The following is a 27366-nucleotide window of genomic DNA, read 5'->3' as shown; positions in this document are numbered from 1 at the left end:
AAAAACTATATTTGCATGTGAGAAACCCTATGGAGAGCATATAAAATACCACAAACACAATAGAAGATAAATTAATTTCCATGCCAAACTTACTCTTATACTTATTGATGTTGCTGAAGGACCATAAAAAGGGAAAAATAAAAAGAAAAGAAAAAAATAATTATATTACTTTTAATTTAAGGTATTTCTAAGGGGGATATTTATATATAGGGGTGAAACCATGTTTAGAATTAAAGGTTAAAATAAATAAAAATAATATGGATTTATGGAGACTATTAGGCATATTGAAATAATAATGGGTCAACATTTTTATTTGAGTCATTTCATGGAGATACACAACTTTTCCTTAGACATGGGAAAGTGAGGAAGATTTGAACCTCTAATCTCATGGTACTATGTATGAGGTTATGGTTTCAGCTACTTTTGATGTATAATGTTTTGATAACTTGTGTTTAATAATGCCATACATATGTGTTGTTAATGTTTTATGAGAATGCCATTCTACACTTATAATGGATATTGCATAATGTGGCATAAGGATTATGATGTTGCGATATGAGGTTTATTTACATGTGATTAATTTATTATGTGATGTCATGATATATTTTTGATGTTGATATGTTGATGTTATAACTTATGATGGTGAAACATGTGGTAATTGCATTCATATTTTGACATGAATGAGCATGTGTTTCTTTACTATTCTGAATGTGTGATTAACAATGATGTTATGTTATCATGACGACATGCAAGAGTTGGCATGCAAATTATTTTTATGATGTTATGAATATAACTAATACATTGGATGCATGTTGAGATGCAATGATTGACAAGAACTCCACAAATGGGCCAAGAGGGCCGGGTTATTTGATGATTTCATGGGAGCCCATACCTACGAGGGAGAATATGAAACACCATATTGGTTGGAAACATAATCAATCAATACTACATATGCCAGTGGTTATTTTTTCTTGCATAGCTCTTGAGCAGGAAAAGTGCCTGATATTGTAGGCCAAGTGTCTGATAATGGATTGGGATGCCAAAATATGGTGGGGGTGCAAGGACTTCGATGCATGGGGCTGTGCACCTTAGTGAGTTTGGAGGGAGTGGGCCAACCTTTCAAGATGTATAGATTACTAATACATGGAGTACTGAGTCGGGTGACTGCCTTGGGGTAGATCAAGTTTGAGCTCGGTGTGAGCCTTGGGCTATGTTATAGACCCATGAGGCTTTATGCCTGACTCCAAATGTTGGGAAAAAGGATAAAGTTTCTTTGGGATTTCCCTGATGATGTGAAAACTTTCAATTCCTGCTGGTTATACTAGATCAACAAAAGTTATAGGGAAAACATGAAGTAATAAATAACTAAATACATAAAATGTTAAATGATTCAACTTAACTTCAGAACAAAGTTCCATAAACAAGGGAATTATGTAATGTCCCCTAATAATAATAAAAATAACAATAATAAATAAATAAAATAAAATAATATTAAATATAAGTAAATAAATAAAAAACAATAAAGAAAAGAAAAGATAATAATGGTAAATAAATAGTAAAAAATATATAAAAGAAAATAATTGTAAATAAATAATAAATAATGAAAAAAGATAATAATAGTAAATAAATAATGAATAAGAAGAGAATATAATAATAATAATAATAATAAATAAAATAGTAAATAATAACTGGAGTTATAAATAAATATATATAAAAGTAAACTATAAAAATAAGTAAAGTTAACAAAAAGTAAAGAGGAATAAAATAAGAAAGAGATAATTTAAGAAAAATATTATCTTAAGTAAAACTTAAAATAAAGAAATAAAAGTTGCATGTTTACACATGGAATATGTGTGAGTTGACCCATTTCCATTTTTGTTCTATTTAATGGACAATGAAGAGGATGAGATTTTCCCATTCCTTCATCCATTCCATTGGGAGAAAAGTGTTGTGAGACAAAGGATTGCCTGGAAGTAGTACGTTGATTAAGGGCTCAAGAATGGCCATCTGTAGAAAGATTATGTGCAGTTGAGCCTATGGTTGGGTGAAGAGTCATCTCCAAAATTGTTTTGTAGTTAGCAAGATTCAAATAACGTTCAACTCTAGAATCACAAGTAAGGAATATCATCGCTACAGGTAAGTTTTCTCTACTCATATTTTTCAAAATTCTATGCTAATAAGTTGAATAGTTATGTGTTGATTATAAATCACATAAATGATTTAATTAGTTGTATATTTGAATTGTAGGTTACGAAAGTGTTCCCCCTGCATTGCGCCCTCATGGATGCCTTGTAAAAAACATGTGCATGTATATATTAAAATTTTAAAATTTCACATGAAAATGCATGAACTCATAATAATAAAAAAATTATAAAATATTTTTCAAAATTTCTATATGATTCAATCCCCATAGATGAATCCGTTGTTAACATCCCTCTAGAACAAAAATTGTCTTCACAAACCTAAAATTTGAAACATTGAAAATTGTAAGATATATCTCGTTTTTTAAGAAAACTTACTTCAATTTATAATGAAACAAATTTGAAATATTCAATACTTGTGAGAACATCTCTAAAAATTCTAATATGAAGGAAGAGATTGGCACAATGCCGAAAATGTCAGGTGGAATGGAAATCTGTTAACAATTAACATTTAATTATGTAATTATTTATTGTTAGGCCCCTATACTACTAGTGTAACCCCTTATTGTTATTAGTACAACCCACTTATTATATTGATGTACCCATGTAGTGCCCATATTGTTACTATTGTGCCCCATAGAAGCCCACTATTGTTATTATTGTGCCCTTACATTATTATTGTTATGTCGACTCTGATTATGTTATGACCCCTTAGACTCCTATATATAAAAAGGAGGTCTTTTCATTTGTATCATCCAAGAATTGTTCATTTATGTAATGTAAAGGAGGTTTCCCCCTCGGAGAGGCTGAATTCTAAGGCGTTGATCTATATTTTCTATCTTTTCTTGAGATGGTTTCATAACATTTGGTATCAGAGCTTTGGATTCTATGGTTTCACTGCTCCAAATAGGTCATTGTGGCATTTTCGCTAGAACTTTTTTTCTACAACGTTTCAGAAGCTAAAAAAAAAACCCATTTGAGAAGAATTCGTGTTGAATCTTGGGTCCGAATTTCAGAGCTTTTCACAGTATATTTGCGGAGATATGATCTGAGGAACTTGGTCTTTTGGTAGACTCCTGAATTAAATTCTAAATAGGTCACCTAGGGAAAATCATCATAACTTTCTCTCTGAGCATCAGATTGAAATTTTGTAAGAAGGTACAGAAAGAGGACAGACTATAGTTTCTTTTATATATTTTTAGAGCCAAAGGTCGAAACAATGACACGTGGCACTTCATTCAAGTTCACACTTCTGGAAAGGTCTATAATCAGGTAATCTTGGGAGATTGTGCATAACTCTTTCTTGGAGAATCCAATTTGGATCAGACTGGTGGCATTGGAAAGAGGACACCGAGGGCTACTACAGATCACAATTTTAGAACTTAAAGATCCAAAAGTAAAGAGTTACAGTCATTTCAAGATTGCTCTCCTAAAATCAAGAAAAAGCAAGATGAGGAAGTTTGATGGCAAGGATCCGGTAAATTGGATACTTCAGATGGAGTAATATTTTGATCTACATGGTGTACCACTGTTACAAAAAGGTATGTATTGCATCTTCATATTTAGAACCAGATGAATTTTTATGGTATGAAGGGTTTTGTTCTCATAAACAACTTGTTATGTGGTCAATTTTCACGGAGGAAATGATAGCACATTGTGAGGATACAAAGAGAAACACCTTCTTTAGAGCAACACCACAACAATTGGAAAGAGTAAAAGGGCTTTGTGACATAGTGGAAAGCAAAATTATGGAAACCAGGAAGCATACCCCTCACAACTATAAAGATGGAAGTGTTGTTTCTCCTAGCCTTCCACAACCTACAAGGGTTACACCACAACAATTGGAAGAAAAAAGAGAAAAGGGCTTTGTTACAATTGTGATAGAAAATGCACTAAAGGTCATAAGTGTGCTGAGAAGAAATTATTTTACATAGAATATGAAGAGGAGGAAGAAAAGGATCAATAAACATTAAAAGAAGAAGATTTACGCTAGGACCCCACCCCAGAGAAAGAAGAAATGAATCAGAACATATCTTGTAAAGCATTGGCAAGAATTACCACTCCTCAAACTCTCAAGATAGAAGGACATATCAAGAAGAAAAGGTGCAAGAAGTGAAAGATCACATCGAGAAATAAGAAATGAATCCAACCATATCTTGTAATTCATTGGTCGAAATTACCACTCCTCAAACTATCAAGATAGAAGGACATATCAAGAAGAAAAATGTTCAAGAAGTGAAAGATCACATCGAGCATCAAGAAATGAATCCAACCATATCTTGTAAAGGATTGGAAGAAATTACCACTCCTCAAACTCTAGAGATAGAAGGACATATCAAGAAGAAAAAGGCTCAAGCAGTGAAAGATCACATCGAGCATCAACAACAAGTTCTCCAACTTTTAAAGGATAACGCCACTTCGGTGAAAAATCAAACGAAACAACGGGTAGATCAACATTGTAGTGAAAAATGTTTTGATGTAGGTGATTGAGTATTTTTACTGCTACATCTCAAGCAAGTTATTTATGAGAAGGAAATGTTGGCAATATTACATGCACTTAAAAAATGGCGACCTTACCGAATGGGAAGATTCTTCAAGGTTGAGGATGTGGAAGCATTGTTTTCTGCTATTTCTATTATCCAACCAGATTGGATAAACGAAGCAAGGGATGAATGGAAGAAGGACAAAGACATATGGCCACTTATTCAAAAGTTGCAAAAAATCCCAATTCAAACAATATTTCCAGAAATTGAAGAGGAAGGAAAAATCATATTGGAACCTAGAGCAGTCACAGAAACAAGAACTCGACAGCTACGAAATCGATCAATTTCAGAGTATCTCATCAAGTGGAAGAACTTTCCTGCTGAAGATTCCACATGGGAGGACAAGAATTTTATACGGAAGAATCAAGAACTACTCAAGCATTGAGGATAACGCTTTTTGAAGGAGAGGGGCATGTTAGGCCCCTATACTACTAGTGTAACCCCTTATTGTTATTAGTACAACCCGCTTATTATATTGATGTACCCATGTAGTGCCCATATTGTTACTATTGTGCCCCATATAAGCCCACTATTGTTATTATTGTGCCCTTACATTATTATCGTTATGTCGGCTCTGATTATGTTATGACCCCTTAGACTCCTATATATAGAAAGGAGGTCTTTTCATTTGTATCATCCAAGAATTGTTCATTTATGTAATGTAAAGGAGGTTGCCCCCTCGAAGAGGCTGAATTCTAAGGTGTTGATCTATCTTTTCTATCTTTTCTTGAGCTGGTTTCATAACATTTATTTTACAAAAATGTTTTCACAATACCCATATAATACAAGTAAAATAATAGTATGGACATGTTCTTCATAGAAAAACTAATATATCTCAAGATACCTTCCGTTGAACCCAAACCGAACAATGTTGTATTATCATAATTTTCGTTCAACAAACAAGGTAACTACAAATTGGTGAACAAATGAAACATTCATGTTAGATTATATCTTATTTTTTTTACAAAATGTACTTGAATCTATTTCCCTCTTATAAACATTTGTAGTTCTTAACCCTATATAGAAATTACCTGCAAACAAATTCTTAAAATAAAAAATAAACAATGATGAGATCATAAAACAAATATACACAGATATTTTCCCTTGGATCCAAAAAATAGCACTACCAGATTGAATTTTCTTTATTTTCCTTTCCCTTGGATCCAAAAAATAGCACTACAGATTGAATTTTCCTTTCAATGTTACAATATATATATATATATATATATATATACATATATATATATATATATATATATATATATATATATATACATATATATATATATATATATACATATATATATATATATATATATATATATATATATATATATATATATATATCGAAGCATTCATAAACCCAAATTCATAACCCTGGATTAGAACATAATTGTAGTCCCCTTGGTCGAATCCACAAAATACCATTGGCAGAAAACCATCTGCAAAACCGATGCACAAAACCATGTGAAAAACCCATGCACAAAACCATGGGTAAGTCCCCCCACCATCTTTGGGTCTGCTAAAAAAAAAAATCCTGGGGCATTGCCCTAGACCCCATGTAGGGGGGTTATCGCCCCATTGTAAAGCCCTTGACAGTGGGGGTTTCCACCCCCTTGTGAACCCCCAACTATCCCCACCACAATGTACAATGCGTGGAGATATTCTTGGAAAGAATATAGCATCCACAACCTTCTCTCACTTGTTTTCTTTCCACATAGGAGGTCTTAAGAGAACCTAGTTATTGATCCAACCCTGGAATGCCCATTGTTTCTCTACACCAAGAAAACTTATCAGTGTGCATAGGATTTGTCAATTCATTTTCATCATTCTTCAAAGTGCCCAACTTTACCAACAACACCTTTTTGTCTTGAATCATATCCCTCACAAAGTGACACTGAACATCAATGTACTTTGTCTTTTAATGATAAGCATGGTTATTTGCGAAGAAAATATTACTTTGGATATAACATTCTGTCCTTATAGGCCGCTATACTAATCTCATACTTCAACACAATATTTGCAACCAAATTGATTCCTTGCTTGCATGAGTGGCTTCCATGTATTCAACCTCTGTAGTTGAAAGAGCCAATATATATTGTCTCTTGCTTATCTAACTGACTGCTCCTCCAAATAGGTTAAATACATACCCGCTAGTAGATCTTCTATGATCTATATCTCTAGCCCATTCTACGTCAACAAAACCGTGGATGTCAAAAGCCTTTTCCAATCCTAGTCTTCCTTGGTAACATAGACCATAATCACTAGTGCCACACAAATACCTAAGAACCTGCTTCACTATTGTCCAATCCTCATTCCCTGGTTTGGAAATAAAACTGCTCAATACTCCCATTACATGTCAAATTTTGTAGTCAAGTACAAACCATTTCCTACATCTGGCTACCATGCACTCGTATATGGAACACTAGACATGTTCTCTTACTCTTTTTGTGTCTTGGGACACATTTCAATAGATAACTTTACACCTACATGAATAGGAACCTTCATTGGTTTACTATCCCACCTATTAAAACTTTGCAATTTTTCCTTGATACTTCTTATGGTTTAACCAGAGCTTCCTCTTTTCCTGATCTCATTTAATTTCCATGCCCAAAATATAGTTTGCAACACCAATATCATTCATGTCAAATTTGAAAGACACTTGGGTCTTCAAATACTAGATAATTTCTTTGTCATTTCCAATCACCAAAATATCATCCACATTGAAGAAAAAATAAATAATACAATCACCAATTAATTTAAAATACATAGAGTGATTTACTTTACTTCTTGTGAATCCAAGTCCTCAGATATATGTATCGAATTTATGATATTATATCCTTGGTGACTGTTGTAACCCATATAGAGACATTTTTAACTTGCATACTAGTTCTTCCTTATCCTTCACCAGAAACCCTTTAGGTTGCTTCATATAGATATCTTCTTCTAGATCCCCATGAAGAAACGTTGTCTTCACATCCATCTATTCTACCTCAAAATCAAAAGCAGCAGCAACACATAGAAGTAATCTAATAGAAGCTAACTTGGTAATAGGAGAAAAGAAGTCATCGAAATCAATTCCCAACACCTTCGAATAACGTTTTGCTACCAACCAAGCTTTGTAATTCTCCACCTTTCCTTCTTCATTCATCTTATTCTTAAATAGAAATTTGCTACCAACTTGAGTTTACTTTCAGCCAACAACTCCACCAGATCCCAAGCCTTATTTTTATCCAAAGATGCCATTTAATCAACCATGGCCTCTTTCTAGAGTTTTCCATCCTCTAAATCCACTAACTCCCTAATAGTTCTGGGATCATCATGAGAAATAGATAAATAAATATTTGAAAAGAAAAAAAATGGACTATACCTTTTTGGCTACATTCTCTCTCGAACTGATCTTCTCAAAATTGGAGTTTATAGCTCTTACTCTTTTGATTCTTGTTCTACTTTAGAGTTTGATTCTTCCTCCTTCAGTTCAAAATCTATATTTTGAGGTTCCTTTTGTTGTACTTCTTGTTTAATAACATCCTTGACCTCTCTAAACACCACATCTTGGTTGTACACAACCTTCCTTGTTTTTGGGTTCCAAAGCTTATAACCTTATAAACCATCCTTATATCCAATAAAAATGTTGTTGGGTCCCTATAATACTAGTGATTACCCCATTACTATTGTAGTTATACCCCTTATTTATATTGTTGTGCCCCTGTTACCCCCATATTGTTATTTTTGTGCCCCATAGAATCCCTCTATTGTTATTTTTGTGGCTTTATATTATTATCGTTAGGTCGACTGGATTATATTGTGACTCCTTAGACTCCTATATATAGAAAGGAGGTTTTGTCATTTGTATCATCGAAGAATTGTTAATTTATGTAATGTAAAGGAGGTTGCCCCCTCGAAGAGGCTGAATTCTAAGGCGTTGATCTATCTTTTCTATCTTTTCTTGAGCTGGTTTCATAACATTTGGTATCAAAGCTTTGGGATTCTAGGGTTTCGCTGCTCCAAACAGATCATCGTGGCATTTTCGCTATAACTTTTTTTCTGTGATGTTTCAGAAGTTAAAAAAAAAACCCATTTGAGAAGAAATCATGTTGAACCTTGGGTCCGAATTTCAGAGCTGTTCGCATGATATTTACGGAGATATGATCTAAGGAAGTTGGTATTTTTGTAGACTCCTGAATTACATTCAAAACAGGTGACCTGGGGAAAATCGTCATAACTTTCTTTCTGGGGATCGGATTGAAATTTCATAAGAAGGTACAGAAAGAGGACGGACTTTAGTTTCTTGTGTGTGTGTTTCAGATTCAAAGGTTGAAACAGTGACTCATGGCACGTCGTACAAGTTCGCTCTACTGAACCAGTCTAAAAGCAAGTCACTGTGGGAGATTTCACATAACTCTTCCTTGGAGAATCCAATTTGGCTCAGACTTGTGGCATTGGAAAGAGGACGCAGAAGGCTACTACAGGTATCAATTTCAGAACTAGATGATCCGAAATTACAGAGATACATAAGATTCAATATCAGGCTTCTATAAAGTGAAAAAAGGTGTGTAGTTTTTTTTAAATTTTTGTGTAAGCTTGGTTTAACGGAATTCAAAGGGCATAGTAAAGCATTATTATCGGTAACTGATGCCCCGAGGAAAGAAAATTCAAACACCTAGTAAGGAACCTGAAAGCTCTAGCATGACTCATGAAGAAGAGGGAGAAATGCTACATGATATATCAAAATTACAAGAACAAGTGCAACAAATGTCACGCTCACAAAAGCTAACAGAAGCTAAGATAAGTGGCGTGGAATCTAAGATAAAGGGCATGGAAGCTAAGATGGATGATTCGAAGACATATTTGAAGAGAGACATGGCAGATTTGAAGATAGATTTGAAGACAGACATGGAAGAATTGAAGAAGTTGCTACAAGAAAGGGTCACTAATGGTGAAAAGGTAGTAAAGGAAACTCATGATGAGAACAAAAGAAATGTTAATCATGATTCCATAGACGCTAATGTTGGATCGAAGAATCACCATATTCTAAAAATCGATATGAGGAAGTTTGATGGCAAGGATCCCGCCACATGGATATTACAGATGGAGCAATTCTTCGATCTCAATAATGTGCAAAACGCACAAAAGGTACGTATGGCAACTGTATATTTGGAACCAAATCAGTTTGTATGGTATCAATGGCTTTTCTCTCGTAAACAATTTATCACTTGGGCAATTTTTACGGAAGAATTGATAGCACATTATGAAGATACAAAAAGCAACACTTTTTTTAGCCAATTGATAAGTCTCAAACAAAAGGGTTCAGTAATGGAGCACATTGAGGAGTTCCAAAAATTGAACATAAGGGTAAAAGATATTCCAGAGGAGCATAGGATTGATGTGTTCATAATGTCTTTAAAGGATAATATCCAACATGATGTTCGCCTTTGGGAACCTGATTCATTAGAGAAGGCATTCAGGTTAGCAAGAAAAATGGAAAGCAAAATTATGGCAACCAGGAAGCATACCACTCACAACTATAAAGACGGAAGTGTTGTTGCCCCTAGTCTTCCACAACCTATAAGGTTGACACCACAACAATTGGAAGAAAAAAGAGCAAAAGGGCTTTGTTACAGTTGTGATAGCAAATACACTAAAGGTCATAAGTGTGCTGAGAAGAAATTATTCTACATAGATTGTGAAGAGGAAGAAGAAAAGGAGAAAGAAAGGTCAAAAGAAGAAGATATACTCCAGGAACAAAGCCTAGATGAAGAAAAAATAAATCCGACCATATCTTGTAATGCATTGGTGGGAATTACCACTGCTCAAACCATCAAGATAGAAGGACAAATCAAGAAGAAAAAGGTAATAGTGTTGATTTATTCAGGAAGCACCCACAATTTTATTCATTGTAGGGTAGCAAAAGAATTGAATTGCTTCTTATATCCAGCACCAGAGTGTCAAGTGATGATTGCAAATGGAGGAACAATAAATTGCTCTGGAAAGTGCCATAATATCAAGCTATCCATGGGAGAATATGTATTGACTAGCCCAATGCTTTCCATTCCAATGGGAGGTGCGGATGTTGTACTAGGAGTCCAATGGCTACAATCCTTGGGTACAATAGCTTTTAATTTTCAAGAACTTTTCATCAAATTTTCTATGGAAGGAAAGGAAGTTGAATTAAGGGGTATTGCAGGGAAACCAGGAAATATAATCAGCTCTCATGGTATGACAAAGCTTCTAAAAAAGGAGCAAAGAGGTGTAATTGCACAATTATGCTCGCTAGATGTTTCCACATTGGAATCATCTATTTCTCCAGATCTCCAAAAAGTCCTGGACAATCATTCCAAGGTATTTGAGACTCCCAAGGGTCTCCCACCTATGCGTGATCATGATCATGCTATTCATCTGATTCGAGGAAGTGTTCCTCCAAACATCAGGCCGTACAGATATCCCTATGTCCAAAAAAGTGAAATTGAACGTATGGTTGCAGAAATGCTAGAGGCTAGTATAATTCAACCGAGTCAAAGTTCTTTCTCAGCTCCAGTAGTATTGGTGCACAAGAAGGATGGATCATGGCGCATGTGTCCGGATTATAGGGAGCTCAACAAGCTCACTATTAAAGATAAGTTCCCCATTCCTGTTATTGATGAATTACTGGATGAATTGCATGGATCAATTTACTTCACCAAGTTGGATCTTTGTTCGGGATATCATCAAATCAGAATGAAGATTGAAGACATTCCGAAAATGGCATTTAGAACTCATGAGGGTCATTATGAATTTTTGGTCATGCCTTTTGGCCTTACCAATGCACCTTCAACATTTCAAGGTTTGATGAATTCAATTTTCAAACCATTCCTTAGAAAATTTGTGTTAGTATTTTTTGATGATATACTAATCTACAACAAGTCTTGGAAGGATCATGTTGAACATGTTGACAGGGTACTACAACTATTGGAGGAGAAACAATTATATGCAAAAAAATCCAAATATTTCTTTGGAGTCCAGGAGGTGGAATATTTGGGTCATATTGTATCTCATGAAGGAGTTAAGGTAGACCCTAGCAAAATTAAAGCCATTAAGGAATGGAAAATCCCCACATCCATAAAGCATCTGCGAGGATTTCTTGGGTTGACAGGGTATTATCACAAGTTTGTTAAATTATGGGAGAATAGCAGCACCTCTAACAACATTATTGAAGAAAGATTCATTTTCATGGACTCGGGAAGCAACAAAGGCCTTTGAACATCTTAAAGAGGCAATGTGCCAAGCACCGGTCTTAGATACACCGGACTTCACAAAAACCTTTATTGTGGAATGTGATGCTTCAGGAAATGGAATTGGTGCTGTTCTAATGCAAGATGAAAGACCCATTGCTTTTGAAAGTCGTCCAATCAAGGGAAAGTTTTTAAGCAAAGCTATTTATGAGAAGGAAATGTTGGCAATAGTCCATGCACTTAAGAAATGGCGACCCTACCTAATGGGAAGGCACTTCAAGGTAAAAACGAATCATGATAGCCTTAAATACTTTTTAGAACAAAGATTATCCTCTGAAGAGCAACAAAAGTGAGTCACAAAGATGTTGGGTTATGACTTTGAAATCATCTACAAAAAAGGGAAGAAAAATGTGGTGGCAGATGCACTCTCAAGAAAGGATGAGGATGTGGAAGCATTGTTGTGTGCCATTTCTATTATCCAACCAGATTGGATAAACGAAGCAAGGGAGGAATGGAAGAATGACGAAGAAGTGTGGGCACTTATTCAAAAGCTACAACAAGATTCCAGTACTTCTGATACATTTAGCTGGCAAAATGATTCGTTATGGTACAAAGATCGCTTATACCTCTGTAAGAATTCCCAGCTAAAACAAAAGATTCTTATGGAATTGCACACTTCCCCCTTAGGAGGGCACTCAGAATTTTTAAAAACTTACCACAGGGTTAAGAAGGAATTTTTTTTGGGATGGCCTTAAATCAGATATTCAAAAGTTTGTGGCGGAATGTTTGGTTTGCCAGCAAAATAAAGTTGAAACAATTAAGACACCGGGTCTATTACAACCTTTATCCATTCCAAGCCAACGTTGGGAGGAGGTTTCAATGGATTTTATCACAGGTGGTGGGCTCCAGTATTGTAGCAATAATGCTACAACTCCTGGAGCTTCCTTCTCTAATTTTATCAACCCGGTAGTTCGTAACAAACTTGGAAGCGACGGTGTTGTATGCACAAGTACTAGCTCTTGTCGCAGCTGTCACTTGGTCAGCTGGCACAAGTCCGCTAGGGCTCAAGCCAACTTCTATGAGTTCTCAGAAGAAGCTTTTTAACTGATGAACGAAAGCTATCTCAAAGGAAATTAACCTACTGTAGGAAGGAACTGAAAGCCAACAAGAAATGAAAACCCTAGCAAACCCTAATTCTACCAGCTAGTCCAACTGATGCAAAGGTGGGAATGCGAACTACTGAAAGAGGTGCCATTACTTCCAGGAAGGTGAGATGCATGTGTCTAGACTACTTTGATCTAAAGAAAGCATATTTTTGTATTTTTGTTCAATTTGTTGGAATTATTATGTGTGTGCTTCTAACTGGGTCTTGACTGTGCAGGGATAGATCAAGGAGGGAAATGCTTGGAAAAGGTCAGGAAGGCTCGGAGAGGGTCTAAGGAATCCCTAACATCCTTTCAGAGAAGTTCATAGAGTTCATATGCTTGGCAACCGTGTTTACAAGCTTCTACAGGAGGTCTGCGGGGGTTCTACAGGATGTTCAGGATTTCTACAGGAAGTTCACTAATTCCTACAGGATGTTCTGCAATAGGATTTTTGGGTGATGGATGAGTGGAAGAGGCTATATGGATGGACAGGGAGGTAGGAGGGGAGCTTGTGATGGCTTATGGAGAGAGAGATGAGATGAAGAGGGGGTGTGCAAAGCTGGTTGGTCTAGAGGAGGTTAGAAGAAATGGAAGGCCGAAAAGGTAGAGTCACGTGGGTGATAGAAGAGTTAGGAGGCAAAGGGTCTAACTGAGAGATGAGTGGACGGTCTAGGCACAACTTAGAAGGATAAGGGAGTGAGGGAATAGGACTGCACAGTGTAAATGAAACAAATCATCCATGTCTTGCACATAACCGAAATTTCATCACCCTATTCTAACTATTTTTATGAAACCACATAACAGCAACGTGATTTTGTAAGGAAACTCTTGCATGGTATTGAAGCAAAGATTCATTCCACAAGATCTGAATGCATGGATGCTGCTACGAACGAGAACATTGCATCAAAGCTTGCATGAATGTATAAAACAATGTTTTTGGTGGGTGGCACGGTCTGCAATTCCAGTCTCTAAACAGAGGTGGAAGTGAGCGTGTAGTCAACCCTTTTTGGAACTATGATTACTCCAATCTCCTTATGCTAATCTAAACTACTGAAAGCAACTTTGTTCATAAAACTAACCTACTTAATCATACCAAGAAGTTCAACTCAGCAAACTGTGTTTCCAAATGCATGTAAAGGAAAAGAAATACAATGCTGGAAGAAAAGTAACAATACAAAGGAAGGAGGCCTATTGCTCTCAGGTTGGGCCCAACCCCGAGAGCTATGGCTCCTTTAAGAACTCAGAACTGAACTCAAATCTGCCTGCTTTTCATTAAAAGATAATAGTCATAAGTCAAATAACATGCCAAAAATGGCTTACAAAGAGCAAAACAGAGCTATCAGCTCGTAATCCAGAATATGCAACAAAGTTTCAAAAGTCCCCATCGAAGGCTACAGCCTCATCATTTATACATTACAAGGGCCAAGCTGGCCTCCTAAATTAGTGGGGTTTGGCTGACCAAACTAAGAGTAATTTGCTGCTTCCTCAAAATCCGTTTGGCTGCCTTCTAGCTCGGTGGTGGTGGTTGTTGGAGCTCGGAGTTGGGGTGGAGATCACGAGGAAGGCCATTCAATGTTGTGGACAACCTTCCTACAAAACCTCAATCCCATCTTGGCTGTCTCCTAGCCCTCATCTGCGTGGTTTTGCTCCATTAAATGTCAAAAAACCTGAAATAAACATGTGTTAGCCACCTAGGAATAGTGACTGCCCTCATTCGTACAAATGACATAAATATACTAAAAAATGATGCATAAGTTATGAAAAATGAAGGATTGAGCAAGGGTAGTTAGGCCAAATGAGCCCAAAATGTTACCAAATTTTGGGCTCATCATCACCCCCCAGATAAAATGATTGCTCATCCTTGAGCAACTAATCCAGCTCCTCGTCCTTCATTGCCTTTACTGCCACCCTCACATCCCAAGCTTCTGCAGTAGTGTCCTCCTTACTGACATGGAACCCAGCCTTTCTTTCCACCTCTTCCCACTGTTCATGCTCATCTTTCTCTGTGATGCTGCTCACCACCTTAGTCAAGATCCCTTCCAATGCTTTGTTGGTGACTTCCACTTGCCCATTTGCCTGAGGATGATAGGGGGTGGAAGTCCTATCCCTGATTTTGTGATGAGCTAGTAGGTCTTCAATTAAGTTGGATGTGAACTGGCTTCCTTGATCGGTGACTAGCTCTCTTGGGTAGCCAAATTCGTAGAAGATGTTTTCTCTTAAGAACTCAGCCACCTTTTCTTCTGTCGCTGCTTTGATTGCTTTAGTTTCTGCCCACTTTGTCAGGTAGTCAGTGCACACAATGATGTAAGACCTTTGCCTCGAAGGAGGGTTGATTGGACCCACAAAATCCATACCCCACTTTTCAAATGGCTCAAGAGTCACTTGAGGTTGGAGAGGCATCTCATCCCTTTGAGTCGGTTTCCCCATTGTCTGGCATCGGTCACATTGGCTGATATACCTTCTGACATCTTGATGAAGTGTGGGCCAATAGTAACCTGCTTGCAGGATTTTGAAGGCAGTCCTCTTTGCTGCAAAATGTCCTCCACAAGGCCTATCATGACAAGTGAGGAGGATATCAAAGACTTCCTCCTCCCTTACACAACGCCTTAAGATCTGATCAGGGCCAAGCTTGAACAGGTTGCCCCCGATCCAAGTGAATGAGGCACTTTTCTGATGATTCTGCTCTTCTCTCTTGAGGATAGGTGCGGAGGGAACTGTGCTGAAACAAGGTAGTTTGCTATATCAGCAAACCATGGAGAGAGTACTGAAATAGAAAAAAGATGTTCATCGGGCATCTGGTCATGCACTGTTCCATCCTCATCTGCAGATAAATCCAATCTAGATAAAAAGTCAGCAACGACATTTTCTTTACCTGGTTTGTCAACGATAGTCAAATCAAACTGCTGCAACAAAAGTAACCATCTAATAATACGAGCATTCACATCTGGTTTATTCATTAAATATCTAATTGCAGCATGATCAGTATGTACAAATGTTTGATAGCCAGTGATATAATGTCGGAACTTTTTCAGTGCATGGACCACAGCCAAGAATTCTTTCTCAATTACAGTGTAATTCAGTTCTGCTTTGGATAAGTTTTTGCTAACAAAGTAAATGGCATACGGAAGTTTTTGTTCAACTTGTCCTAAGGCTACCCCTATGGCTTTGTTCGAGGCATCAGTGTGGGTGTGGAAAGGTAGGGCCCAGTTTGGACCTCTCAAGATTGGGGCAGACACCAACTTGTCCTTTAATTCATTCAGAGCCCTCTGACAATCGTCAGTCCATTTAAACTCCACATCTTTTTCCAACAGGCCAAACAACGGTGAGGCTAGCTTGCTGAAGTCTTTAATGAATCTCCTGTAATACCCTGCTAATCCTAAGAAACTCTAAACATCCCTTACCTTTTGAGGAGGTGGAACCTTCTTGATGAGAGCAATTTTGTTAGGATCCACCTGTAACCCTTGGCAAGAAATGGTATGGCCTAGCACGGTCCCTTCAGTCATCAAGAATTCACATTTTTCAGGACTAAGGGACAGGTTCATCTCAATGCATTTGGTTAGAACTTTTCCCAGATTGGACAATGCATCCTGGAAGTTGGACCCATAAGGAGTGAAGTCATCCATATAGATTTCCACCGCATCATGGACCAGCTCAGAAAAGATGCTCAAGACGGCTCTCTGGAAGGTGGCAGGAGCATTGCATAGTCCAAAGGGAAGAACTTGGTAGGCAAAGGTACCCCAAGGACAAGTGAAGGTGGTCTTATCTTGGTCTTCCGGGCTGATTTGGATTTGGTTGTACCCGCTAAACCCATCTAGGAAAGAGAAAAACTTCTTTCCTGCCAGTCCATCCAACACTTGATCTATGAAAGGTAGAGGAAAATGGTCTTTCTTGGTAGCTTTGTTCAGTTCTCGGTAGTCCACACAGATTCTCCACTTCCCATTTTTCGTGGGAACCAACACCAGAGGGGACACCCATTCGTTATCTGATATGGGGTAAATGAATCCGGCATCCAACAATTTTTGCAATTCGTCCTTGATGATGTCCTTAAGGGCTGGATTCATTCTCCTCTGGGGTTGCCTAACCGGTTTACAATCCTCTTTGATGTAGATGTGATGGGTACAGACCGAAGGATGGACTCCTTTCATCTCCTTATAGCTCCAAGCAAAAGCATCTAGATGACTGGCCAACAGACTACACAGCTCCTTTTCCTAGGAAGGAGATAGGGAGGAGCTGATCTTTAACGTTCTCTTAGGGCCGAACTCCACATTCTTGACTCTGGGAGTGACAGAGTTGGTCGCACAAAGGTCCACTAAGGTGCTGGCTTGGGCATCCTCCACCAATTCCTCTAAGGACAGTGCACTGGGAGGTGGATTCCGGATCAAGGTCTCAATCAAATCATCCTCGGTTGGGGGGTCTCCCCTAGTGGTGTCTAGGGTGCACAAAGGTGCTAAGTACACCTCATCCTCTTCTCCTTCCTCCAACCAAAGTGGTAAGTCATGCTCTAATGAGGGTTGGGCAGGAGGGTATAGGACTAGCTGCTTGGACATAGGACCATTTTTGATGGTCATGTTTCCTGCACGGCAGCTTATGTAAGCATCTGCGGTGGCCAACCAAGGCCTTCCCAAGATAAGAGGGTATCCAGTGAGCTTTGCCTTTGGTTGCAGCACCAAGAAATCTGCAGGGTATTCCCAAGAGTCAACAGAGACCAAGACATCCTCCACAATCCCTTCGGGAGTCACGGTGGAGCGATCTGTTAGTTGTAGGACTGTCGAGGTCTTCCTCAAGGAACCCTGAAGGTTGAGTTTGAGCATGGTATCTCTGGTCATCACATTAATGGCAGCCCCCAGATCAATCAAGGTGTGAGGTATGATGGTGCCATTGATGTGGACATCTACTACAGGACTCCCAGGATCTAGATACTTTGGGCAGATGACTTGTCCCAACATAAGGTCAGACAGTTGTCCTATGACATTGATGGTGGAAGCATCCCTGTTTCGCCTGCCTGGGTGTCTGAAACACTTTTCCTTAACCCGTTTGTTGTATATTGGTACATCTTTGATGGCTTGGAGAAGTGGTATTTTCACACACAACTGTTTGAGCTCTCCTAGAAGCTCATCCTCCTCTGGGTTGGGTTGTGTGGTGGCTGTTAGTCTCTCAGGAAAGGGTGGAATAGCCTTTGGTTCACTTTCCTGTTTATCTTCCTCATCCTCTGGGGGAGGAGGTTGGCGATCCGGAAGAGTCTTTCCAGACCGCAGATTGATCTCCTGGATCTCCACAGCATAGGTAGGGCATGATGTTTCCCCAGTATATACCTGTTGGGCCTGTCTGTTGTTGGGGTTCGGGTTCGGTTGAGCAGGCATTTGAGGTTGCCTTGGAGGAGCAGGAGGTAATGGTTGTGGTTGAACTGGTGGTGGAGGCAAAATGGCAGGAGGAGTGTTGTACTGGGGCCTCCACCCCGATTGAGGTGCATTCCACTGAGGCTGTGGTTGGGCATGTGAGTGATACGAATGAGTAGTGGGTTGAGTATGGTACTGAGGTGGGTAAGACCATGGAGGAGGCACCGACCAGGAAGGATGAGCAGGGGGACCCCAGGAAGGCATAGGAGTAGATTGGTTGGGGCTGTAATAAGCTTGGGGTGCCTCTTGCATCCCCTGCTGGTAAGGTCTAGGTCCTTGTGGCCTCCTTTGGTTGAGGAAATAGAGAGGTTCGGTGGGGGCTTCTGTCCCTTGATACATGGCTTTAAGCCCAGGTAAGGTTGGACATTGGTTTGTGGGGTGATCCTCCTCACAAACAAAACATACTTCAACCAAATGTAATGGGCATTCGTTTTTAGGGTGTTTCCTTGTACACCTAGGGCAGAAGATAGCCAAGGCCCTCTCAGCTTCTTCCTTCTTCTGCTGGATCCTGAATGTATCAAGTTGCATGGCAATGGTCTGTCTCACCTCACTCTTGAGATCCTCTAATTGATTTGCAAACTCATGTTTGGAGAAAGGAATACCAGCTGAGAGGAGGTTTCCTCTACCTCGTTTTCGGGCTGCCCTAGAGTGGTTTCTAAACACAGTCTTTATGTCCTCATAAGGCAGTTGGTAAATATCTCCTCCAGCTAACATGTGAAGGGTATCTAAGAGGTCTTCAGGGACTCCTCGGAGCAGGACCAACATGAGGGATTCAGGGTCAAGTGTGCACCTGGCCCGTTTATAGCTAAGTTGGAACCTTTCCTCGTAATCCTCTAAGGACTCATCATTTCCCATGGTCATCCGAAAGATTTCTCCCTTGGTTTCCTTGGACCTACAGTAGTCCCGGTACTTGGTATTGAAAGCTTGCTGCATCTGAGCCCAAGTGGTGATACTGTTCCCAGGTAAGCCCATGAACCAATGTAATGCTGCATCCTTAAGGGTTGAGGGGAAGAGTTTCAGCTTCTGCTCATCTTCATTATAGTCATAGGTTCGACAAAGGACAACAAACTCAAACAGGAAGGTATCAGGATCTTCAGTAGTCAGTCCATGGAAGTGAGGTAAAGCGGAGGGGCTAATGTTCTTCATTTTCATGTCTCCATTGGTCTCTCGGATGGGGAAGGTACCTTCTATTCTCTCATCTTCTCCCCTATTGTCAGCCATAGCTTCAGGTGGAATGGTCTCTAACTCTTCTTCTGCTATAGGATCTTCGTATATCTCAGGAGGTTCACCTATAGGTTCTTCTGGATCACTGTCACCAAAGAAGAGAGAAGGGTGACTCAGTGATGTAGTGGGGGTGTTGGGTAAGAATTTGCCTGTTTTATCTCGATTCCTACGAGGCATGAAATGGAAAGACTTTTGATTGCTTTTGTTTTTTTTTCCTCTGGTACCTGCAAAAACTGAAACAGATTGATCTACAACTAACTATCTTGCTGAAATGAAAACGCCGAATTGAAATGAAAGCAGGAAAGAACTAACCTACTTTGCTCAAATGAAATTGCAGGAATGGAAATGCTAGTCTACACTTGCAGAATTGAAATGCTAATCTACGCTTGCAAAAATGAAATTGCGGAATTGAAATGTTAATCTATGAAAGCAGGACATGTCTATACTACTTTTGCAGAATGGAAATGAAATAAACTACTTGGCAGAAGGCGAGAGTAGAAAAATAGAAGAAAAGCAACAATTACTAATACTCTGACGCTTCCTAGGCAACGGCGCCAAAAAGATGGTGGGCTCCAGTATTGTAGCAATAATGCTACAACTCCTGGAGCTTCCTTCTCTAATTTTATCAACCCGGTAGTTCGTAACAAACTTGGAAGCAACGGTGCTGTATGCACAAGTACTAGCTCTTGTTGCAGCTGTCACTTGGTCAGCTGGCACAAGTCTGCTAGGGCTCAAGCCAACTTCTATGAGTTCTCAGAAGAAGCTTTTTAACCGATGAACGAAAGCTATCTCAAAGGAAATTAACCTACTGTAGGAAGGAACTGAAAGCCAACAAGAAATGAAAACCCTAGCAAACCCTAATTCTACCAGCTAGTCCGACTGATGCAAAGGTGGGAATGCGAACTACTGAAAGAGGTGCCATTACTTCCAGGAAGGTGAGATGCATGTGTCTAGACTACTTTGATCTAAAGAAAGCATATTTTTGTATTTTTGTTCAAGTTGTTGGAATTATTATGTGTGTGCTTCTAACTGGGTCTTGACTGTGCAGGGATAGATCAAGGAGGGAAATGCTTGGAAAAGGTCAGGAAGGCTCGGAGAGGGTCTAAGGAATCCCTAACATCCTTTCAGAGAAGTTCATAGAGTTCATATGCTTGGCAACCGTGTTTACAAGCTTCTACAGGAAGTCTGCAGGGGTTCTACAGGATGTTCAGGATTTCTACAGGAAGTTCACTAATTCCTACAGGATGTTCTGCAATAGGATTTTTGGGTGATGGATGAGTGGAAGAGGCTATATGGATGGACAGGGAGGTAGGAGGGGAGCTTGTGATGGCTTATGGAGAGAGAGATGAGATGAAGAGGGGGTGTGCAAAGCTGGTTGGTCTAGAGGAGGTTAGAAGAAATGGAAGGCCGAAAAGGTAGAGTCACGTGGGTGATAGAAGAGTTAGGAGGCAAGGGGTCTAACTGAGAGATGAGTGGACGGTCTAGGCACGGCTTAGAAGGATAAGGGAGTGAGGGAGTAGGACTGCACAGTGTAAATGAAACAAATCATCCATGTCTTGCACATAACCGAAATTTCATCACCCTATTCTAACTGTTTTTATGAAACCACAGAACAACAACGTGATTTTGTAAGGAAACTCTTGCATGGTATTGAAGCAAAGATTCATTCCACAAGATCTGAACGCATGGATGCTGCTACGAACGAGAACATTGCATCAAAGCTTGCATGAACGTATAAAACAATGTTTTTGGTGGGTGGCACGGTCTGCAATTCCAGTCTCTAAACAGAGGTGGAAGTGAGCGTGCAGTCAACCCTTTTTGGAACTCTGATTACTCCAATCTCCTTATGATAATCTAAACTACTGAAAGAAACTTTTTTCATAAAACTAACCTACTTAATCATACCAAGAAGTTCAACTCAGCAAACTGTGTTTCCAAATGCATGTAAAGGAAAAGAAATACAATGCTGGAAGAAAAGTAACAATACAAAGGAAGGAGGCCTATTGCTCTCAGGTTGGGCCCAACCCCGAGAGCTATGGCTCCTTTAAGAACTCAGAACTGAACTCAAATCTGCCTGCTTTTCATTAAAAGATAATAGTCATAAGTCAAATAACATGCCAAAAATGGCTTACAAAGAGAAAAACAAAGCTATCAGCTCGTAATCCAGAATATGCAACAAAGTTTCAAAAGTCCCCATCGAAGGCTACAGCCTCATCATTTATACATTACAAGGGCCAAGCTGGCCTCCTAAATTAGTGGGGTTTGGCTGACCAAACTAAGAGTAATCTGTTGCTTCCTCAAAATCCGTTTGGCTGCCTTCTAGCTCGGTGGTGGTGGCTGTTGGAGCTCGGAGTTGGGGTGGAGATCACGAGGAAGGCCATTCAATGCTGTGGACAACCTTCCTACAAAACCTCAATCCCATCTTGGCTGTCTCCTAGCCCTCATCTACGTGGTTTTGCTCCATTGAATATCAAAAAACCTGAAATAAACATGTCTTAGCCACCTAGGAATAATGACTGCCCTCATTCGTACAAATGACATAAATATACTAAAAAATGATGCATAAGTTATGAAAAATGAAGGGTTCAGCAAGGGTAGTTAGGCCAAATGAGCCCAAAATGTTACCAAATTTGGGGCTCATCAACAGGTTTACCCAAGTCTGAGGGAAAGAGTGTCATCATGGTGGTAGTTAACAGACTTACCAAGTATGCACACTTTTGTGCATTATCACATCCATTTAAAGCCAGTACAGTTTCTACTGCATTTATGGAAACAGTTCAAAAGCTACATGGAAACCCAAAGATTATTGTAAGTGACAAAGATCCCATTTTCATTGGAAATTTTTGGACATAATTATTTTCTTGTCTTGGTACTCAGTTAGCTCATAGCTCATCTTATCATCCTCAATCTAATGGGCAAACTGAGATAGTAAACAAATGTTTGGAAGGATATCTTCGTTGCTTTGTATCTGATAAACAGACACAATGGGTCAAATGGTTGCCTCTGGCTGAATGGTGGTATAACACTTCCTTCCATACAACAACAAAAATGGCCCCATTTAGGGCACTTTATGGGTATCAACCACCATCCATCACATCATATTTAAGATAAAATTCTAAGGTTCAGGCAGCGGAACATCACATTGAACATCAACAACAAGTCCTCCAACTCTTAAAGGATAACCTCGTGTTGGCACAAAATAGAATGAAACAACAGGAAGATCAACATCACAGTGAAAGAAGTTTTGATGTCGATGATTGGGTATTCCTACGGCTACAACCATATAAGCAAATGTCCCTAAAGCAAGCTAAGAAGGATAATAAATTATCACCAAATTATTATGGTCCGTACAAGGTGTTGCAAAAGATTGGTACTATGGCATACAAATTGGAGCTTCCTGCAGCTTCTCGATTGCACCCAGCTTTCCATGTTTCATGTTTAAAGAAGGTTATAGGTGACAAGCTCCCAATTCAAACAATATTGCCAGAACTTGACGAGGAAGGAAAAATTATATTGGAACCGGAAGCAGTCACAGAAACAAGAACTCGACAGCTACGAAATCGATCAATTTCATAGTATCTTATCAAGTTGAAGAACTTATCCGCCGAAGATTCCACATAGGAGGATGAGAATTTTATGCAGAAGTATCCAAAACTACTCAAGCGTTGAGGACAACACTTTTTTGAAGGAGAGGAGCATGTTGGGTCCCTATAATACTAGTGATTACCCCATTACTATTGTAGTTATACCCCTTATTTATATTGTTGTGCCCCTATTACCCCCATATTGTTATTTCTGTGCCGCATAGAATCCCTCTATTGTTATTTTTGTGGCTTTATATTATTATTGTTAGGTTGGCTGGATTATATTGTGACTCCTTAGACTCCTATATATAGAAAGGAGGTTTTTTCATTTGTGTCATCAAAGAATTGTTCATTTATGTAATGTAAAGGAGGTTGCCCCCTCGAAGAGGCTGAATTCTAAGGTATTGATCTATCTTTTCTATCTTTTCTTGAGCTGGTTTCATAACAAATGCACTTTTCAGATTTACTATCCAACTTTGTTCTTTTCTCCTTTGGAACATGTACATATGCATCATAGCCAAATACCCTCAGATGTGAAAGAGGGTTTCTTACTAGTCCATACTTCATGGGGAGTCTTATCCTTCAATGTTGATGGAGGTGATCTCTTAGCCAGGTAACATGTAGTATCCATTGCCTTTGCCCAAAATTCCTGCCCTCGCCCAGCACCACTGAGTATGCTTCTTTCCTTTTCCATCAATGACTTATTCATTATTTTTGTTACTCCATTTTGCTTAGGTGTGTATGGAGTAGTCTTTGTTGTGCTATACCATGCCTCTTACATAAATCTTCAAATTCTTTCTTCCAAAACTCTCTACTATTATCTGTCCTCAACAACTTAATCTTCCTCTCTTTCTGATTTTTCACCAGAGCCATAAATTCTTTAAACCTATCAAAGACTTCATATTTCTTCCTGAAGAAATATATCCATGTACTCCTTGAGAATTCATCTATAAATGAGATGTAGTACACATACTTACCCAGTGATGGAACTGACAGAGGTCCAAACACATCATTGTGCACAAGCTCTAATATTCCTTTCGCCCTCTTAGCACCATAGGGGATACTCACTCGATTCTACTTCCCATACATAGAAAATTCATAGAAATCAAAATCCAGAGAGAAATTCAAGATACCTTGTACCATACCATTTCCATTTAGTATTCAAAGGTCCTTCTCTCTAATATGTCCAAGCCTTTGATGCCATAGCAAGGTCTTTTCTCTAGAGATGACTAGATTTTCTGCTCCACTTTCAAGAACCGTAGAACTGTTACATCCATCAATAACAATGTTACCCAGAATCTTGTACAAAGTTCCAATATGGGCTCCATCCATCAATACTAGTGCTCCCCAAATAATATTGCAGGTATCTTTATCGAGCATTGTTTTTACAATTGCATCATCCATCTTGCTTACATAAATCATATTTCTGGCCAGTGCAGGAATGTGTAGAACACAAGGAAGTGTTCTAATCCTTCCACATTTCAACTTCATCTTGACTTTTTGCATCTCACGATTCTAGCCTACTTTTCATCTTCTAAGGAAACATCACCACCATTATATTTATTGTACTCAAAGAACCACACCCTATAAGGAGTGAAGTGAAAGAATGTGCGTGATTAAATCAAGCATGCTTCATGATCTACATGTTTACTTGAAGAATAAACCACGTACACATCCCCACCTTCATCTGAGGTGGTTTTCACCTCTCCAGAAGGAGCATCATTAGATCCCTTTCCTTTATTAGGAGATTTTTTTGTATAGTAATTTTTGTAGTGCCCTTCCTTTCTGTGTTTCCAACACATATTTACTTATTTTCTTGGAGATTTAGATCTCCCTCTAGATTTATATCTCCCACTCAAGCACTTATTTCTTTTTATGTTTTGGTACAATACTCTCATAGAAAAGGCAACACTATTCTGGCTCTACATATTTTTTGTCTCATCTCTTCCAACAACAAGGATGGGACTATTTCATCAAACTTCAAGGTAGTTGTATTGCTACTTATAAGAACAACCAGACTATCCCACAAATTTATTAGATAACAAAAAAAATTGATGCACTTATCTTCGTCTAAAATTTTTATATCGACATATGACAATTGCCTTACAAGAAAAAATTGTTCGCTAGAGATGAAGATTAGCAAAAACTCCCTAACTTGTCCCACCAAGCCTTCATTGTAACTTCCCCTAATACATTCAAAAATATTGAATCTAAGACACACAACCCTATTGTGCTCTTTTCCTTCTGATCCAACTTCTCCTAGTCTTCTACTAACATTGTCATTGGTTCAGTACCTATATCTACCATGACCCATTGATCTTTATCCACCAACAAATCCTCCATATTAAGCTTGCACAACTCAAAACTTTGTCCATTGAATTTCTCAATCTCTATCTTTCCACTGTTCACCATCTTCCTTTGCCGCAAGAATATATCACACAACTCTCCCACTGTAACAACGTCTACCACGAGGCCTGAGAAAAATCCCTCAACAGCAAAGGCGTCCCCTTGAAGGAAAAAGTACTCTAATACCAAATGTAGGTTTTAATCCTATACAAAAATTACCTATAAATGAGTTCTTAAAACATAAAAATAAACAATGGTGAGGAAATAAATCAAATATACACAGATATTTTGCCATGGATCGCAAAACTCGAACTAGTAGATTGATTTTTCATTATTTTCCTTTCAATGTTACAATGCATATATATACATTCTAAGGCATTCATAAACCCCAATCCATAACCATGGATTAGAGCATAATTGTAGTTACCTTAACCGTCTCTACAAAATACCATGGGCAAAAGACCATCAGGCCCAAAACCATGTGCAAAACCCATGCACAAAACCATGGGTAGATCTGCTCATCATCTTTGGGTCCAGCCCCCATCCTTGGTTTGCCCAACTATTATTGGGTCTATTTAAAACAAGTTTCTTGAGGCACTATCCTAGACCCTATGCAGGGGGGCCACTTCCCCCCTCCAAAACTCTTGACAGGGGGCTTGTTTCCCCCATATGCCACCCCGATGTGACCATCACAGTGTACAAAATGTGGAGCTAGTCATTGAAAGAATATAACACACACCAAGCACCATTAACATTAAAACATCTCTTTTAATCATTAAGACATACATTACATTACATGAAAATATCAACCTTGAAGATTAACACTCTTGATCCCATGGCATCTTCCTCATGACCAATTAGCTATTTTCAACTACCATAGCAAGCCTTTGCATATGGCCTAACTTCTTCAATATTAATATTATCTATTTACACATATGATTAAATACAAACTTAGCATGTGCATCAACTCATTCTGTTTTTTCATTTAGACTAACATCAATTCCAGTCAATGCAATGTGTATGTTGTCTAGAATGGCGTCACTTCCTTCATGGCCAGTCTCAGAAGTAACATCCATCTCTGACCATAGAGCTACTAGACATGGTGGTTGAGGTTCCAAAGGAAGTGGAGAATTAGGAAATGCAATATCCATAAATGCACCCTTCCAATGTCTTACCTTTTTCGGTACCATAATATTTGGATGGAAGGTTTATATAATCAGGTTTCATACCCTAAAAAATGTATTCTTAAAACAATTGAGAAAAATAATGTGCAACCTTATCATTCCATGGCAACTTGCCATACGAGGAAAGGAACCTGTCATACAAATGGTGGGCTATTTTATGGTGCTTGAAATATTATACCCTCAACATATTTCTTTTCAGCCCCTCTTTAAAATTCAATGTGGATTTCGCACGTGCTTTTATAACCCTCCTATCTACCTCAACCCATTTATCTAGACCCATCATTTTTTCCTTATGACACTTTATCATATCTATAAAGGCATCAGTTGTTAGCCCAAGGTTCTTGTAAATATGCAGAAACATACTTAGAGAGTGTAAACTATTTCTAAGGTTTTCTGACTCTCTGCAGGGAGCTCAAACCTCCCAAGATAGTCCTTCAATTTTGAATAATGAATTGTGCACCACTGTAACATACATTATTGGATATTTGTATCCCAAAGAAGCTCATCACGAATATCTGATAGATAAGTGGTAATTGGCGTATAGTATTCTTCTTCAAATTCCATCCTCCACCTACGTTGACTTTCTTCTACA

This window comes from Pinus tabuliformis, chromosome Q, assembly GCF_031772625.1.
Source record: "Pinus tabuliformis cultivar Carrire ecotype Pingquan chromosome Q, CPIR1, whole genome shotgun sequence".
Lineage (NCBI taxonomy): Eukaryota > Viridiplantae > Streptophyta > Pinopsida > Pinales > Pinaceae > Pinus > Pinus tabuliformis.
Note: the sequence above shows the minus strand (reverse complement) of the source record.